This window comes from Prunus mume, linkage group LG4 (genome assembly GCF_029339155.1).
Source record: "Prunus mume cultivar Tortuosa linkage group LG4, ASM2933915v1, whole genome shotgun sequence".
NCBI classification, from domain to species: domain Eukaryota; kingdom Viridiplantae; phylum Streptophyta; class Magnoliopsida; order Rosales; family Rosaceae; genus Prunus; species Prunus mume.
This window is the reverse complement of record NC_142701.1, coordinates 2,973,707-2,994,154: the sequence shown is the minus strand read 5'-3', so window position 1 is coordinate 2,994,154 and position 20,448 is coordinate 2,973,707. Positions and strand designations below refer to the sequence as shown.

General features: G+C 39.1%; 2 pseudogenes; both read right to left on the bottom strand.

Moving 5' to 3' along the window:
* Positions 1–6,198: 6,198 nt before the first annotated feature.
* On the bottom strand, positions 6,199–7,614 carry LOC148917665 (uncharacterized; annotated as a pseudogene).
* Positions 7,615–11,366: 3,752 nt separating this feature from the next.
* LOC148917664 (uncharacterized) lies at positions 11,367–14,414 on the bottom strand (annotated as a pseudogene).
* Between the last annotated feature and the right edge of the window lie 6,034 nt (positions 14,415–20,448).

Genomic DNA, 20,448 nt, shown 5'->3' with positions numbered 1-20,448 from the left:
AAACCAAAAACCTGAAAAAGGATTGATAAATTTTGAGTCGGGTCGGGTCGGACTAGGGAGGTAGTGGACAAATCAAACCTTGAGGAAGTTGCAAACAACGAGGTTGACCTCGAACCACCAACCGGCTCTGAATATGGCAACGGCAATTCTTGGCCCGAAGATGGCCCAAAGGTCCGACACATCCATATGAAACGACGCCGCTTGAACTTGCTTCGGTGGTTTTGGTGCTTATTGATTCTCAAAGACAAACTGAATTGGGTGCCATACGCGAGAGAGAGAGAGAGAGAGAGAGAGAGAGAGAGAGAGAGAGAGAGAGAAACTGTAAAATCTCACTTTTTTTGTTTTTAATAATAGGGTTGTTTTTTAGGTTTTTTTTTTTAGTTTATAAAATTGGATCCAAGTGGGATACCAAACGGTAGAAAAATCTCAAGTAACTTAATTGCGTAGTTAAAACTGATGGCCCAAAACTCAAGAAAACTAGTGTGTATTTATATGCATTATGGTGAGGCAGGGTAGCAAGAACCTAGGGTTGCCATTGGGTGGTGTCGTGTCGGGTTCATGTTGTATTAGGATCATATACGAGTCAAAAATGCTCAACTCAAGCCCAACCAATTTAATAAACGTGTCGTGTTCGGTTGACCCGTTAATTTTCCATGCAGATTTCGAGTCGTGTACTAGTTGACCCACTACTAGTAACCTAGCGAGGTAAAAATGTAGGCCAAAAAGAAAAAGTAGAGAAAAAGAGATGACTATTCAAAGAATTTTTTTTCATGATCACAATAATGTGAGAATTGGTTATGATGCATGTGTAAATTACTAAAGACAAATAAAAAAACAACAAAGACCCACATCTCTGAAGGGAAAATATGGAGTAGGGTCTAACATCCCAAGAAACTATGAGAAAATAAATCATCTAGCACATGCATATGTAATATGAAATCAAAATGAAGTGGAAGCAAGATTAAAAACTAGAGATTCATACAAGTCTCATTTTAGGTCCCAATCTTTCTAGGCTAATGAAAACTTGCACCATTAACACTAAAATCAAATATTAAAGAGATGGTAGAAAGAAGACATACCCTTGGAGCGAATCTTGAAACGAAGGATGGTGTTCAAGTAAAGGATTTGGTCTCTTTGATGTTGATTCTCCACTTTGCTCTCCAAATAGACACAATAGAGTTGTACCTCCCTAAAGAATCTTCACCAAGGATGGAGGAGAATAAAGAAGCTTGGAGAGAAGATGGGTGCTAGCCTTTTCCTCTCCAAGGTGGCCGGCCAAGGGAGACTAAGGCAGGTTTTGATGTTTCCTCTCTTCCTAAATGTCTAACTTGAAAACCCTAAGGTGGTGTGAAGCTATGATTTTCTATTTATAGGGCCACATGTGTCACACCTTGTGAAACATGTGAACGTAAGTCCACATGTGCCACCCGCCCTTACTATGGCCTTTTTTAGACTATTTTTGTCTACCACATTTATCTCATAATGTGTCACATATATGCCTACATCTATATGGTCCATTTCTATAAATATTTAAGTCATGTAGGACCAAAACTAAAGTTCCATAACTTTAATTGATTTATTAAACTAATCTAATTAGTTTATTAGTTTATTAACTTAACAAATTAAATCACTAACTTGTCTAACAAGCATTGGTCCTAGTCAACTTTATGTTGATCGTGTCAAGTCTCAAGTCAATAGTTTGACCTTTGACTTTGACTTTTTGACTTTGACCTTGACTTTGACTTTGACTTTGACAAAGCTACAAACTAATTTATTCTCTTTTAAATTCTCAATCCACTCCTTTTTGGTGTGCGATCTTATATGTCATAACTAGCGAGGTCGTGGGTAAGAATGATTTCTTCTACACCAAATGTGAGTTGTATCCCTCCATACAATTCTCCCTGTTGGTGAAGACTAATTATCATTAGTCCTTGCAGGGCTTCCATAAACCATGAGTGAAACCTAACAGTATGTCATGGTTACCCAAGCTAAATAGACTTTTATTAGAGAATCTAGTCAGTTTGTGATTGCAATGCAATTCGGTCATTCTCTAGCATAATACTCTATGTCATATTGTTGTGATATGGTTAACTCCTTAACACGACATTTTTGGGTTATATGATTCACTTGGATGTATTGCAAACATTCTTGTTTCAATTCTCATCTAATACTTTGGCTAAAGATTCAACGAATCATATCTTTAGTATTCTCTCTTCTTACTAAGAGTAGAGATTGTTTGTTGTACATTCACATGCTTCTATGCATATGATGAATATCCTGAGCAACACCTTTCCTTTTAATACAACTGTATAGTGCTCTCAAAGACAAACAACTCATACACAAGTCAAGTGTGATGTCTTAGGTCTGAGGACTAATTTGCATTATCACAACTTAGAATTCTTTGTTCGACACTTCTGAGTAAGACTTCCATGCAATAAATTCTTGATTTGATCGCGTTCAGTGAACTCCATCTCTATAGAGCACCTACACACCCGTCTCATTGTCTCTACACAAATGACTTAAGAATAGTTATCCTCCCAATTGAGCAGACATAGTGTGTACCAGTCTTTGCGGGTCACCATTATCCAATTGGTGATCCTATAACCAAGAAATTTTTAGGATATGATATTCTTATGATGGAAAGGTCTCGTGAGTCTAACCTCTTTAGACTACTTTCCATTTATATCCTTATCCATGGACTTGTTACTTTGTGGACATTATGTATCCTAAAGCAACATTAACGCCCCTTTCATTGTATTTATTATATTATATCCTTCGAATTTTTCATTTTTGTATTGGCTTCTAGGGCACATATCTAACAATCTCAAATTCACTAGGTCATAAAAAAACAAATTAAAAAACCTAAAATTTGATTATTTAATCAAGTATTTTTATATAAATTAATGATTACATTTTGCCTCTCTTTATCTATGAAGATTGAGAAAGAGAAATAAAAAAAAAATAATGAAAAAATAAAAATAAAAAATGAAGAAATTGAAGAAGACACAAAGAAAAGGGTTGGCAAGTTGGCAGGTTACATAGGTATTTTAGCGGGTTGACCCATTTTATAAACGGGTTAGATAGGTATTTTAGTGGGTTCACCCGAAATTCACTTGTTTATTAAACGGGTCATGGCGGGTTGACCAGAAAATGACCCAAATTTTTATCATACGGGTTGAACCCGCTAATTTCCTGTGCTGGTATCGATTCGTGTAATGAGTTGTATCGAAAATTGCCACCCCTAACCAACCACTTTTTCTCCAATAGTGCTAAGTTGTTTTGCAATAGAAATGGGGTGTTCTCCTAACATTGAATTGACGGTACAAAAGATGGGGTTGGCTTACAATAAGAAAAACAACATTCATAATTCTACATATATGTCTGCTTATTTGATTTATTTAGATGGCCAACTTTTGGTTTTTCTTCTTTTATAAGTATGGATCTAAAAATATGGGTAAATTCCAGTTTGGTAACCTTTGATTTTACTTGTAAGGTATGTTTGTCCCTGTTAGGCACGAAATTGTGTTAAGGCCAGGGGTGGCCTTACCCACCCAAATTTATTTAACCCTTTTGAATGTATATATTCAGTGCGGTAACAAATGTAAGGAAAAGTGCTATACTTAAGCTTATGGCCCCCTCATCACAAATCAATACTTGTCAAATTGTAAAAAAAATTCCTTCCGCTTAGGTTAGGGTTTCATCTTTTTCTCTCTACAGTTGGTGCGTCTCTTCCTTGTGAGGCAAGGTTGGTCACCCTTCGGTCCTCTCCTGTATGCGTGGCTTGGTGGTGTCTACTTGTGGTCTCCAGTATTGGCCTTTTCATTTTCTTTCTGGGAGTCTGCGCAGTCTGGAGTGGGTGATGGAATCCATGGATAATATTGTGAATGACTTCTCAGATAGCCTTGCACTATCGGAGTTTGAGATGGTGGAGGTTTTTCGGGTGGAGGAACTCGCACACCTTAGAGTCAAGCGATTCTTGCTGGTGGGACAGTTGCTCTTGAGTAAAACCTTCCACAAGGATGCGCTACTTGGTACTATGCGAACTTTCTGGCACATGAGGGATAGTTTTACGGCAGTCCCTTTGGAGGATTTGAAGTGTCTACTCTTCTCGTTTAAATCTAAGTTTGATAGAAGGAGGGTTTTAAGAGGGTCGTTGTGGACATTAGATCGGGATTTCTTGCTGTTGATCTCAACGGATAAATGTGTTGATCTGTTGTCGATTCCATTGTACAACAAGAGTTCTATATTAGGGTTCGGTGTGTTTCTCCTATTTTCTGACGCCAGCTATAAGGGAGAAGATTGGGAACTTTCTTGGCAGTTTTGTTATGATTGACAAGGGTTTGAACGATGATTGTCAGGGCCATTTCTCAGAATTTGGGTGGGATTGCAAGTGCTTGTGCAACTCAAACGCTGTATTACCCAATGTCTCATAACGGATGAGCCAACAAAGCAGTACGAGATTGAATATGAACGATTACTTCCTATATGTATTGTGGTTGGTTTGACTATGTGGTGGCATCTTGTGAACTTAAAAAGTGAGGAGCGGTGGTGGAGGAACAATATGGGCATTGGAAAACTATGGTAAAGGATGTTTACAGTATTCAGAAATAGAATGGTTTAAATAGGGGTTAGCTATGGACTGGGGGACTACACCACTCTATGACCAAGAGTCTGTGAACCTTTTCCTAATATTATTGGGATTAGTAGAACTCATATGGTTGCCTTTGATTCTCCAGTGGCAGTCATGTCTTCCATGGAGGATGGGGAATTGATGGCGATGTCTCCACAGCCAAATAAGAAATGTAGATTGGAGGCGGATGTGGTTAAAATAGGGTATAGTACTAGGTGGGAAGTTGAGAATGCCAACTTGAGTGAGGTCCTAGTGACAAGACCCGACCCAAATTCTACTTTGAAATCTGAGCCGAACCCTGTGCGTGTTCGACACTTGGCAGGTGCCTGGCACACTTGACCAAATTGCCCTTCTAACAAGAACTCAAATTAACCCCAAGTTTGACTTCTGCCAAAAATTCGACAGAGTCTCCTAGGTAAATACTCGTTTTCCAAAATTTACACCTGTAAGAAAACCAATTTATAACTACAACCGTTCAGCATGCACAAAGTTTGAATTCAAGCAATCCAACAACAGAACTATATGGCCTCAGGCCTTACAGAAATCCTAGGGCAATTTCAGAGAAATACTAATCAATGTAATTTACAGGAGTAGTTCGATTACAAACACTACTACATTTTACACTTTGAGCGACGAAGGGACTTTTGTCACGCAAAGTAACATTTCGTCGCACATAATTATGCGCGATGAAGATTCGTCGCGCATATTCTGTCATGCAAAGATCGTGAAAAAAGACTTTGCACGACCAAATAATTGACTTTGTCGCGCAAAATGGTGCGACGTAGCACCTTCGTTGCAGAAAAGTTGTAGGGACGAAACGACGGTGCGACGCACGAATTTTTGCGCGACCAAAGGCTTTTCGTCGTGCAAACACTGCGCGATGGAAAAGTTGTCGCGCAAGATTAGTATCGCACTATATTGCGGGACAAAAGTACTTTGTCGCGCTAAATTGGCGCAACGAAGGACTCTTCGTCGTGCAAACCTTGTGCGACGAAAGTATTGAGCGACGAAAAAGAATCTGTCGCGCAAGCATAAATTAAAGTGTATAAATTATTATTTTCACGGTTTTTTTTTAAGTGAGTTTGCGTGACGAGAAACATTTCGTCGCGCAAAATTTATATAGATTATTTAAATTTAATATTATGTTTTTTTTTATTTTGTAAAAAAATAAATTTGGTTTTTTTTTGGTAATAAAATGAAATTGCAATCCAAAAATGAATTGTAAAGAATACATTTATTATATAAAATAAAATAAATGTAGATTACAAGAGAAATATTTAAAAAATAATTATGAAAATTATAAACTAATCAAATAATATTCAAAATCTACATGGTCGTCAGGCATATGCGGCTCGGGATCTGGGGTCTATAGGGGCCGTGGCCGGGATGCTCGGGTGGATAGTTTCGGATGTCGACGCACCAAAATTCGGGATTTGAATGCTCGATCGCGAGGGATCGCAGAATCACCGACATCCGACCCTCAAGCTCGGCAACTCGCAATGTCAAAACACTTGACCGCTTGCTCGCGGCGATGATCGCGTCGAGGTTCCTTCGGGCATTCCCATCCTCTACAATATGTTCCCGGCCTCCTCCCGAGAGTCCGATCCAACGCCTCCGTCAAGATCTGAAATCCAGATCCTGTGGAGGATCCACAGACTGATCGGAGTCTCGAGAGGAAGTTTGGAGGCAGACTCTGAAGAACCAACTAGCTCCTCTCCACCATTGTCGTCTGTTTAACATAACATAAAATATAAATTAAAACATGTATATAAATTGAATGCGTAACAGAAAAATTAAAAAAATAATAATACTTACATGAAGGGACTCGGCCAACTCATTCCTGTAGAACATAAACGTCACCAATGACGTCGATCTCTGGGAATTTCGACCCCCCCTAAATTGAATAAGAGAAGAAAAATATTAGCATGAACAAAATAAATTAATAATAATGACATATTAAAAATTAAATAGAAATGATATTATTATTACTCGCCGTCGTGCATCCATCCTATATAAGAAGGGCCTGGAGCCGGAATTGTGGAGAAAAGTCTTCTTCTTCCTATTGCCCTTATTCACTTGGGTTTTATTCTGTTATACAAAAAATAAAACATATTAGTTTAAATATATAAAAATTAAATAATAATGAAATATAAAAAATGAAATAAACATTAATAAAAAATATGAAATAATTAAACAAATACCACATAATCGGGCGCTTGAAAATGAGTGCAGAGCCATACCCAACTATCCCCCCGCCCCTCAAGCTCCTTCAGGCAACCCTCCCGAAGAGCGACTTCCGGATCATCAAACGCCTGAAAATGGTGGTGCAAGTCGCTCTTCCACTGCTTGTACCTCTCATCGAAGAGTCTGTTGACGTACGCCAATGACTCCTCGTTGAGGTCCTCTAAGTTATAGTTCGTTTGCAATAAATTACTTACATACATTAAGTAATAGAAATATATAAAATTTGAAAGAAAAATAATTACAAGGTAGGATACATACCGACAACTGGCTGCGAACCTCCAGCTTGATCTCGTCAGGCATGACCTTCCAAGACTTCTAGTGCATCGGGCAATGGGTCCGAACGACGTGGCCAATGTCGTGGGCCAAGGAGCTATGCAACTCCGCTGTCAGTGCAGCCCGATGGCGCTCGTCGTATCCGATGTTAATACGACTATTGGTGACCCATGTGACCTTCGCCGTTTTCAGCTGCCGACATGGCCCTCGGGTGTTCTTCTTGGCTACAATGAGATATGACAATAATGTTCAATAAATAACAAATGTAACTATAAAATTTAGAATATAAAAAATTAAAAAAAGAACTACAGTTGAAGGGATATCTATACCATTTGTGACCCCAAGGCAACAGATCGGTCGACATTGTGTCGGTGGTGCTTACGGGCGGTGCCGCCGCCTAGCGCTAACAAAGTTGCGCCATCGATGAAGCGATGACGCAGCGCCTGGGACACCCGCGGTTGGTCCATCGATCGGAGTAGTGGCGCAGATGCCGACCGAGGGGGCTCAACTCGGTGTAGTCTTCACCGACCTACGACGTCTAATCATATCTGACATCTGTACAATTTCCAAAGGGTACACACACACATTAATAGAATACAAATTTATAAATAAACTCAATTCTAGACATGTATTTATAAAGAAACCCAAGCACTATTTAAAAATAGAAACACACTCAAAATCAAACCCAAAGTCAACTTTTTAGGTGTGTTTATAAATGGGTTTTGAGTGTGTGTAATGATGGGTTTTGGGTGTGTTTATATGTTTAAATAGTGCTTGGGTTTTTTTATAATTTCAACCTCCATTTTGGGTGTTTTAGTAAAACTCCCTTAATAGAATTTAGAATATATAAGTTATAAAATTTCATTAACAATTTTAAATAATTAATTACAAGAATAACCTAGGGTTTGCAATTTCGGAGTATCCGGGACTCCGATCCACAATCCGTCGAATCCTACACGATCCTAGAAATACAAGGTACAACATACATAAGTTTGAGTTCCATCCAACGGTCCGAACATATCAAACCTAGAAATCGCACAATGGGCGAAATCCGTTCGAGACTAAAACAGTAACTAAATTAAAATCCAAGCACACCTACGTGCTCGTGACAAATAGGGGATTGCTCTGGGACCCAATGCCCCACTGCCATAGTCCCCACGCGCCACCACACGCGCCGGCAGAGCGAGGGTGTCCAAAGCGATAACAATCGCCGGAAATTTCTAAAAACTAAGGGCCAAGGTTCCTACCCTAGGTTCAAAACATCATTTGGAGGCACTTTTGTTCTTGGACCTACCCTAAAAAAAGGCCAGAAGTGGCTAGAATTTAAATTCAAAAACCGGCCAAGACCTAGGGTTTAAATTCGAGACACCTATTCACACAATTATCCAAATCCTAATCAACCATCAGCTAGAACACAAGAAGTAGTCTAGAGACCATACCTCAGGCGTCGGAATTGGTGGTTGGAGGCGAGAGAAAACAGCGCGCAGAACCGCCATACGGCTTTTTCCGGAATCTTCGATGTGGACGGGGGCACCTGGCTTCGACGGTGGTGGCGGCCCGGTCCTTTTCCGGCGGAGCACTCGGTTGGGGTGACGGCGAAGAGAAAGGGTGTTTAGGGCAGAGAGAGGAAGTGAGGAAGAAAGGAGGCTGTCGCAATTCTTCTGAAAATTTCTCGGATCTTGTGCGACGAAGGACACAATGCGTCGCGCAGACTCGTTTAATGAACCTTGCGCGACGGGAAAATAAAAAAACCGTCGCGCAAGGTTGTTTTCTGCCCAAATTTTTATTACATTCAGCACCAAATTTTGAAGACCTTGAACAACGAAGGACACAATGCGTTGCGCATACTCCGTTTTAATGAACCTTGCACGACGGAAAAATAAAAAAACCGTCGCGCAAGGTTGTTTTCCTCCCAAATTTTGAAGACCTTGCGCGACGAGGTGTAGAATCGTTGCGCAAGCTTGTTATGCCGCCAGAAATTTTAGGGTTTATTAAAAGGTATGACAACCTTGCGCGACGGATAAATAACATATTTGTCGCACAAGATTGTTATGCCACCAGAAATTTTAGGGCTCGTTTGTCAGGACTGTCTTGGCATGAATTATGCTTAGGGACTGTCTTGGCTTGGTCTAAGTTGGATAACACTTATCTTGCGTTTGGTGCATGCTTGGACTAGGACTAGATTTTTTTTTTTTTTTCAAAAATATCTATATATATGTATATATGTATTTTATAAAATATATAATATCTATGTATATATACATACATATAATATATATATATATAACATATATGTGTATATACATGTATACATGTATATTATAAATAATATAAACATATATATATGTGTATATAGGTGTATATATGTATATTATAATATACATGGGTATAATACATATACATATATTTATATATATGTAAGTATATTATAATATATAATATATATGGGTATATACATGTATACATGTATATTATATATTATAAATAATATAAACATATATGTATGTGTATATAGGTGTATATCTGTATATTATAATATACATGGGCATAATACATATACATATATTTATATATATGTACGTATATTATAATATATAATATATATGGGCATGTTATAATAATAATAATATACATGTATATACGTGTATATATGTATTATATATGTATGTATATATACATATATTATTTATATTATAAAATACATATGTATATATAATATATTCAACATGGGATTAGTAGTCCCCTCATAAGGAGGTGTTTTTGGTGGGCCCGGTATTAGCAATCTCATCTAAGACTAGAATTAAATGAAACAAACATGGTACTAAACATGGTACTATATTTTGATCACTTTATACACATTTTACACAATTTTAAAAGAATTGAATGACATTGCGCGACGAAATATTGAAGTTTTCGTCGCGCAAGCCTTTGAGCTCAGCAGCTTGCTCGACGAAGAGGTAGTATATTCGTCGCGCAAAGATAATAAATTTCAACCAAGTGTACCGTGGGGTTTAGGGTTTAGGGTTTAGAATGCGCGACGAACAGTGTGTATTCGTCGCGCAAGTCTTTGTTCTGTGCAAACCTCTCGCAAAAATTTATGCTAAGTGTTCCGAATTTGTAAAAGGCCTGAATGAGATTGCGCGACGAATATACCACTGTTTCGTTGCTCAAGTTCTGTGCACTTTGCGCGATGAATAAGTTTTTGTTTCGTCGCGCAAGATTGTAATTCCGCCAAAAATTCTGAAAATTCCGAAAATTTAATTATAATTACATTGTTTTTTGTTTATAGGTGTTATATATGTTTTATGTTAGTATTCATATATTCATATGCTAATCATAGGAGTATATTAATTTAAGACTACTGGAAAAAGAAAAAGAAAATGTTAACATGTTATTCTCTACAAAAATCTCAAATTTTTTCCAATAGATTAATTTTAACAGAGGAGTATATTAATTTAAGACTATTGGCAAAAAATATATACTCTTCTTTGGGTGAAAGGTGTAAGTTAGATTAAAATGTTAACATCAATTATGATAAAATAAATTTAATATAATTTATGTGATTAAATTATATGTATATATATATATATACATGGTTCTACAATAAATTTATAACAATAGTGTTTAATATTATAATATCCTTCAAACAAAACCAAAAATGAAAAAATCATCTACATGTGGTATTCATTCAATTTGAAGATTTTAAACACAAAAAAGAGAAAACTGTAATTCTTATATTCATAAATGGCAATTGAAAATCAAATAGATATATTCATATAGGTATATTCAAATAGATATATTCAAATATAGGTATATATGTGTTATATTCAAATATGTTTTCAAATTTAGGTATATATCTAACTTTTAATTTATATATTATATGTTGTAATTTAATTTGTGATTGCAAATTTTGTGTGCAACTTCATTTTAATTTGTGATTGCCATATTTACACTACCATAATTAAATTACAACAAATTTCATTTACTATGTTTTACATGGGTAGTCGCTAATGAATTGCATTATTCATCATCTGAACTATAGTAACTTTTGTTATCCTCGCTATCATCAGTTTCGGTCTCCCAATCCTCCTCCTCATCACTTTCGTTGTTCGGGCCCACTAGAACTTCATAGTACGGAAGATCACCGAGGTCAATTGTAATTGACTGAATCGGTATTTCGATTGAAGACACTCCTTGAAGCTGAAACGGTTCTTGTATATCATCTGTATCTCGAAGTGTTTCTGCATCGTTTCCATGGAAGATTCCAACCGTTGGTCACGACGCTGTCGACGCCGTTGTCAGTTGGGTCTAGTTCTGGTATAGCATACACGTTCCTCTGATCCATATGCTGAGCAACTTTCCAACCGCTTCCGGCTTTAGGATCATCTAGATATACAATCTGTCTTGCCATGTTTGCCAAAATGTAAGGGTCATCATCATACCAAATTCTGTTAATGTTCACTGATAGTAAGTCATGGTCTATTTTAACACTTCCCTGCCTATTTGGGTTTGTATCAAACCATCGACACTTAAACATGATCACTTGGTATAGGTCTTTGTAAAGTAATTGCACGACAGTTGTGAGTTTGCCATAGAAATCAATGTCAGTACTTTCGCCACCACCTGGGACATGGACACCACTGTTTTGCGTACACAACTTGTCATCTCGTGCAATCCCCAAAAACTTGACGCCATTAACATGGCAACACGAGAATAATTCAGTGCGAATCGGGTCGAACGCCAAGTTATATAACTCTTCACTGTAAGAGGGTGAATTCGATGATTTCAACTTATTTACCTAATATTATACAAATGAATTCACATGTTAGTTTGATAACATTAAATAATACACAATATATATATATAACAAATACAAAACACTTATAACTTACATATTCCAAAAACCATTTTGGAAACAAATCACGGTGTTTCTTGGCATACAAATGTGATGGATATTCTCGCTTCATCATCTCTTCATGCTCATCTAAGTATGAAATTATCTCATCACAATTGTTAAGTACGAACCAATGCGCTACCTCCATGTCATTTCTGGAAAACGACTGTCCTCGTACCGGATCTCCAAAGGGTCGTGCACTTTGGGCGAAAATAGAAAGTTTCTCATTTCTTAGACCTCCGTCATTATTGCGCTGAGGACGATTGAAAGCCGTGTCCACATCTTTTAAATACATTCCACATAAAGTAAGCGACTCATATTGAACCCAAGCCTCTATAATTGATCCTTCGGGTTTCGCCCTGTTGCCTACAGTTTTTTTCAAATAAAAACAAATGATACAAATTAGCGACCGTGAGATAAGGATGCAGAAACAAATTATGAGGATTATATACCTTTCTATTGGATAAATCCAGCGATAGTTTACAGGACCAGCGAGCAATGCCTCTTCTGGCAAATGAACCATCACGTGGATCATACTTGTGAAGAAAGCTGGAGGGAATATCATCTCGAACTTGTATAGGACTTGGACAATGTCATGGAGCAACTAATTAATGTCTGTCTTTCGCAATGTTTTTGCCGTCAGTTGGGAAAAAAATCTGGACAACAACATGATTGGTTTCACTACATCTTCTGGCAAAAGGTGTCGAATACCCACAGGAAGTAGGCGTTGCATAAACACATGGCAGTCATGGCTCTTCACCCAGTAAATTTACCCCCGTCACAACATTCACGCAACGCGCGTTATTAGAAGCATATCCATTGGGAAACTTTACCGACGATACAAACTGTAGAAAATCTTTTTTGTCATTTGGTTTCATGGCAAAAAATGCCAGATCCCTTCTAGCTTTATCACCATCCCTGTTCATCCATAAACCTCTTCGTATGCCCATTCTTTCCAAATCAAGACGAGCTTTGATCGTGTCCTTTGTCATACCCTCGATATCTAGAATCGTGCCCAGCCATGTGTCAAAGACATTTTTCTCAACATGCATAACGTCGAGATTGTGCCTCAATTTTAGTTTCGACCAATATGGGAGCTCAAAAAACATAGACTTGTGCGTCCAGTTCAAATGTGTGGAAGGTCTGGTCCGAGTAACTGTTTTCCCGAACGGAGAAAAATCCAAACGGTTTAGCTGTTCCAAGATCTCATCACCGGACCATTCTCTAGGTCTGAGGCGATGCTCTGTGTTCCCGTGAAACTCTTTATCCTTTTCCCGCCACTCATGGTCCCATGGCAACCATCTTCGATGACCAAGATAACAAAATTTTCCCGCGTGCCAACCAGAAGTTACATTTTCCTTGCATACAGGGCATGCCATATAACCCTTTGTGCTCCACCCAGAAACCATTGCATATGTGGGAAAATCATTTACAGTCCACATCACGCTTCTGCAAAGTGAACATCTTCCCAGTGGCTTTATCGTACGTGCGCACACCGTTTATCCGTAAATCCTTGAGCTCATCAACCAACGATCGTAAGTAAACATCGATTGACCTGCCAGGTTCCTCAGTTATCAAAATAGTCATCATCATGTACTCTTTTTTCATGCATTTCCAAGGCGGCAAATTATATGGAAATACGAAAATCGGCCAAGTGTTGTGGTGTTAGTTTAGAACCCTGTACGGATTGAATCCGTCAGTGGCAAGTCTCAATCTAACATTTCGAGGATCAGCAGCAAAGTCGGGGAACGTTCGATTGAACTCTTTCCATGCTTCCCCATCTGCAGGATGTCGCATCACATCGTCGTCTACCCGTTTCTCCTTATGTCATCTCATGTCTGTGGCAGTATGAGTCGACATATACAATCGCTGTAGCCTAGGTTTCAAGGGCAGATAATGCATGACTTTCTATGGGATCTTAGTCGTCCTATTCTGAGATGTCATCTTGAACCTCGACTGTTTGCATATAGGGCATGTATCCAATGTTTCATACTCTTTGTAGAATAACATGCAATTGTTTTTGCAAGCATGAATGTTTTCATAACCCAATCCAAGACCATTCAACACCTTTTGTGCTTGTCTATGGTCTTTGGGCAAATAATTGTCCGTCGGAAGCATTCTCTTGAAAACGCCCAAAAAGTAATCAAAACACAGGTTCAACATACGATACTTTATTTTTCCGTGCATTAGCTCCACAATGGCCGTAAGAACGGAAAAGCTCTCGCACCCTGGGTATAACTCTTGGTTGGCACTTTTTAACAGTTGTTCATATTGTTCAAACTCTGCACTGTCCATTGGGGTAGGCACGTCATCTTCCCCTTCCTGATTGATGCTGGTCGATGCAAATGGAAAAGAACCATTTATAATATTCATGACTTGTTCATTAGGATCCACAATAGGTTCAATATTGTCTACCCTTACGACATTTGAAGATGAAGCATTGTCTAATTGTTCCCCGTGAAGGTTCCAAATGCTATATGTCTTAATCATTCCATTCCTTACTAAATGAAAGCCAACATTTTCAATTGTTTCCCATAACGTGTTATTACACCTTCTACAAGAACAACGGATTCTAGTTGCACCCGGGTTGTGTCTACGTGCAAACTCAATAAAATCCTCGGGTTCTGTATCCACCTTCTATTCATGATTCCTGAAACCACAATCACAACACTCAGTATTCACAACAACTTCATACGAAGTTAAAATGTCACCTTATGCCTCCGGTAAGGGCCCTATCCTATTCGGGAATGCATAGTCCTGTCACGTAACCTACGGTTACATGAGATTAGATTTCGACGTGGATAAATTTCGGCAGCATCTCGATACAGTTTTTGAGGTGGGCATAGGTATAAATACCAACGTACCACCCGAAGAACGTACCGAGATGACACCGAAATCTCCACAATCGAAATCTAATCTTGTAGCCGTAGATTACGTGACAACACTATGCATTACCAAACTGTCCAAATAATGGGACAATTCAAGAATTAATTGGACCGCAGTCATACTTTACGCATCCATGCACGAAATGCAACTAATCTCGAACGGGAAACTAAGTGTTACTAAAAAATTATAATAACAGTATACATCACAACACATTGTGCTACGTCACGCACAATTTAACAACATAATATAAATATAATTCAACAACAAAATATATAAATATAACAAACTAAGTTCAACATAATGTAATGAATTTAATATAAAATGAATGAAATACCTTCTCACAATCGCAATTTACAAATATCTATAATAAAAAAAAAATTAATACCGTTAGTACGAATTTACATTAATACTTTTAAACAAATGACAAATAATACTTACCCGATGAGCATATTGAATTCTCAGCAGAGGCAGCAGCATAGACAGAGGAAAAATCGAAAGGGCAGAAAAATGGAGCAATCTGCCTCTGCAATGGCAGATTGCAGATATGTAGAAGAAGGATTTTGCGCGACGGAAAAAATGTGTCGTCGCGCAAAATTTCGTCGCGCAAACTCGTAAAGGTGTCGTGCAAGCTAAACTTTCCGTCGCACAAGATAGTGCTGACATCAAACCTTGCGCGACGAATCAAACGTCCGTCGCGCAAGTATTTGGGGCCATTTTCTCTCCTTCTTTGCGCGACGAAAGTGTTCCCCGAGCTGCATTCCTCACAAGACTCAGGGGATATTTAGTCAGCCTGAGCCACATTCCTCACATCACAAGGTTCGGGCGTCCCCGAAACTCTTGGGGCATTATCAAATGCATGCTAACTCAACTAAAGGCTGTCTGTGGACATTATTATAACTAAAGGCAACAATTTATCCGAAGGCAACATCTTGGGTACCTATAGTGGTTTAAAAACCTTTCTTGGAAAAATTATAATTCTATTTCTCATTAAATCCTTAAATCCTGTTATCATTTCCTTTTCTACCTTCCAAGCCATTCACGTTTAAACATAACCAAAATTTAATAACAATCATTGAATTCAACTAAAAGCTTGGAAAACAAAAACTATAAATACTTCATTCATGAATAATCTTTCAGAATCGTTAACAAATAAAATTCGAATACGCATAAAACACTATTAGAAAATTGGAAATCATAAATTATCCATTTCCTTAAGCAAAACAATTAATAACCACAGTTAAAGAATTTCTTAAAACTATTTAGAAAACAAATGTCCACTCATTGAGTGTCCGAGCTAGCTTGACCCTTTGAGGGTCCTTCCTGCGGGTTCAATGAACCCCGAGTACCTATTTAAGCAATTAAAAAAATTTAGTTAATAACCTTGCTCAACCATAGATATTAACCCACGACCTCAAAAGTCCGTGCAAGTGACTTACAAAAGTTCCTAGGCCCATTTTCAACTTTTCTGATAGGTGGAATATCCGAGATTAAATAAGCGATTAAATTCCCATATTTGTTAATCCGGTACCCCGTGGGGTCCATGACCTCCGATTACCCATCTGAGAGTTCCTATAGGTTCAACACACTTTACTAAACATGCCCTGCACGTTTGGTTTGAATCGAACGGTCGGATCGCTCGTGATCGCACGATTGGACGGTTATCGTTTAACTTAAACTTTGAAATATTGAATCGAAGTATCCGGGACTCCGATTCTCAATCCGCGAATTTTTACACGATCCTAGAGGTGCCTAGATCAATAAAAAGTAAGTACAAATATTATAATTAAGCGAATTTTTATAGATGTCTGTTTCAACGGTTTCATATTTTAATTAAGCGCGTGTGATTAATTGTCATCTTAAAAGTTTTCCTTTATCACCCATATTTTTCTAGAGGTCCATCTTAGCAGTTTCTTTTTTTTCTTTTATAGAGTGTAAACTGCTAAGATGGATGTCTAGAAAAATACATGCTATAAAGGAAAACTTTTAAGAAGACGATTTCTCACACGCGCTTGATTAGAATATGAAATTGTTGAAACAAACATCTATATAAATACAATTGTGAAAAAATATTTACGAAACTTTGTAAGTCACACGTAGCGCGCGTGAAGTTTCTTTTTTTTTCTTTTATAGCGTGTAAACTGCTAAGATGGATGTCTAGAAAAATACATGCGATAAAGGAAAACTTTTAAGAAGACAATTTATCACACGCGCTTGATTAAAATATGAAATTGTTGAAACAGACATCTATATAAATACAATTGCGAAAAAAACATTTACGAAACTTTGTAAGTCGCACGTATCGCGCGTGATTAAAAAGCCTCTCGCACGCAGAAGCGCGTGCAGGGAGGCTAGTATCTCTAAAATATAAACTAACGCAAATAGAATGGTCCTTTTTAATAATTTATTTAATAAATAGTATAGCTGCTCGGCTATACTCCTTTTAAATATAATATAATTAAAGGGTATCGTCGCCCTGCTATACTACCGCATTTTTATTATATAAAAAATAGTATAGTAGCACGGGGACTAAATTGGCCAAATGGTTAAAACACAGGGACTATTTTGACATTTAAGCCTACATAATATGCACATGGGAGGAAGATATGCAACGATCAAGACCACTTGTGCCATTAGTTCCTTTCTAACTAATCTTTCACTTTTTCATTGTCAATCTATATATAAATAACATGAGATGAGACCAAACTTAAACATATACTTTTAACCTGCCGTTATAATAAAAACGGGTATGCTCAAGACCATGGTTGCCGTTATAACCTGCCGTGCAGAAGATTCTTTCCCAAATCGAGTATGCTCCGGGCCAATACAATCCCAACTTCTGAGTGACCTTGATGGGGGTGATTGTTGCATTCGGTATTGCCGAGGAAGGGGAGCCTTCCTATGAGCAATTCTCCTAATCACAATCATGGAGATTGTGTTTAGGCTAACTGTCTCAAGGCTTCCGAATGGGAGCATTTCGTCATGCCGTGTTGACTTCTCAAAAGTCTTGGAGGAATCGGCGGGTGCTTTTGTCTAGCGATTGGGAATCGCCTTTGGGAATGCCCATCCGTTTCCACATTCCCACCGCTTTCCAGATTGCCGGCAGTCATCAAGATGCCGATCGCAGTCATGAATATGCCTTTTCTGATTGATTTTTAATCGTTTTTATGTTGTTTTGCAGGCAAATTGAAGTAGCCAAACCCCACTCAATCTAATATTCGGCAGGTTGATAAAGTGAGGTGAAGGTTCCGCAGGTATACCGGGATTCCTCTTTATCGAGAACCTGATCCGAGAGTTAATGCACTTTCTATTTTGTATGTTCACTTTATGACACGTGGGTGTCTTACCGGTCTTTGGTTCGTATAGTGATAGACGCCAGAGAGCTGTCGAAGCCTAGAGGATGAACGAATCCTCAAAAATGCACCTCATGATGGGCCTGAAGAGAAGAAAAAGAGACAGATTTGGAGGCGGTCTCGGTACAAACGGCTGAAGTTGATCTAGAGGATCGACTCTTGCCGATAGGCCGAGGTAGCTAAGCGCCGAGTCGGTGCCTAGTGGTGTGAATAAGAGCAGTTACCAAGGCTGCCTCTAAGTTGGCCAGAAGCGGCCAATAAGTGTAGATCCGACGCCGTGGTGCCCAAACGCAAGCGGCAGACGGAGGCTCGAGGGCCGTCGTTCCTACCGAGGACGATGATGGCCCTGCTGAACCTCTCAATATCGCTTGTCCATCGAAGACGGTCTAATTTGTGAACCACATGATCCTTGGTTCGCAAATGGAGTTGTTAGAGATCGAGGAGCTCCCGAAGAGACTCCTTCGAGGAGGCCGGACGTGCCTTCCATCTCTAGGCTTCAAAGGTTCCTCTACCCCTATTTTGTTTGCCGTTAGCTCTTACACTTGTTCTGACTTTTGGTTTTACATTTCAGGCATCAATGGACATGTGGTTATGCATGAAGGGAGCCATCTCGGCTGCTAAGCGCACCAAAAAGGCTTATGAGGATGGTCGTGCCAAGGTTGCCGAGGTAGGCAAGGCTCTCCAAGATCACGCTCATCTCTTGAAGGACAAACAGCTCAACAGCAAGTCAAAGCTTCCGAGGCCAAACCGCGAGATGAGGGTGGCTCTGGACACCTGCGGTGATGGCGGCTAAGGACGCGAGGCGGCAAAGGAAGCCTTGCACGTGGCATTGGAGGATTCCAAGCGGGCAAAGGCTCCGTGCAGGTGGCATTAGAGGATTCCAAGCGGGCAAAGGTTCGCAAATGGAGTTATTAGAAATCAAGGTTGCCGTTCGAGAGGCAATCAGGGGTTACCATTCATCTGACGAGTTCACTGCCCTACTGGACAATAAAGTGGGCTCGGAGATGGCGGATCTTCTGTACCATTTTAAATGGCTCAACCTTGGGTAGAAGTTGAACCTGAATTTTGTTGTCGATCCTCCTCCTCTACCGGAAGGCGTCACAGAAGAGATGATTGAAGACTACCAAGGGGAGGATGCTCGAAGATGCCACCGCCACCAAGTGTCCTCTGTTGCCGCTGAGGGTGTTGAAGCTGCCGATGAAGGGGATAAAGTTTGATTTGTTCAGAGCGTGTAATTTGTAATTTTATTTTTGTATCTTGTCATAAGGCGACGTAATTCCGAACACCTTGGTGCTGAGGGCATCCTATTAATTTATTCGGTATTCTGCTTATTCATTATTGTTTTTATTTTTAGTATGCCCTGCCAATTAGATAACGGTTGCCGATGGCTAACCGTATCTGCTGATAGAAATTAATTAGGTAAACAATAAAAGGCTATCCGAACACTTTGTTACCTACCGAGGGTTAGATGAATGGTTGGAAATTTTTGCCTTTAAGTATAGTGACCATCTTTTTCCTATGATAGTTCCCACCTTACACTTTCAGTCACCAAAAGCTAAATAAACAGAATAACCGAACACTTTAATGTTTGACATGAGCTGAAGGCTTTTCATTCATACTGCCGAAGGCAAAAGTACATACAACTTGTTTTTCTACAATTTTAAACTGTCGTTGGCTAGGGAACTTTACTTAAAGTAATATTTCAAATGATCAACATTTCATGGGTGGCCGAGGGTCTTCCCTTTGGAATCTCTCAGTTAGTATGTACCAGACTGAGGATGCCGATGACTTCATAGGGTCCTTCCTGTAGGTCCGAGGGTTCCTTCAGGATTTTTCGTGGCCAAAGAGACCTTCGCATTACCCAATCCCCGATTCGGAAGGAATGGGGTCGGACCCTCGAGTCATAGTACCGAGAGACGTGCTATTTGTAAGCTTCATTCCAAAGGTTCGCTTGCACTCGGAGCTCTTCGATCAGGTCAAGATTTAGTGCAAGGGCTTCCTCATTTGCCTTCGGTTCAAAGCATTCCATTCGGTAAGAAGGTTCACCGATCTCGACGGGGACTACGACTTTGGAACAAAAAGCAAGGGAAAAAGGGGTTTCCCAGTTGGACGTTCGGAATGATGTCCGGATGGCCCATAACGCTCGGGAGCTTCTCGCCAGGCACCCTTGG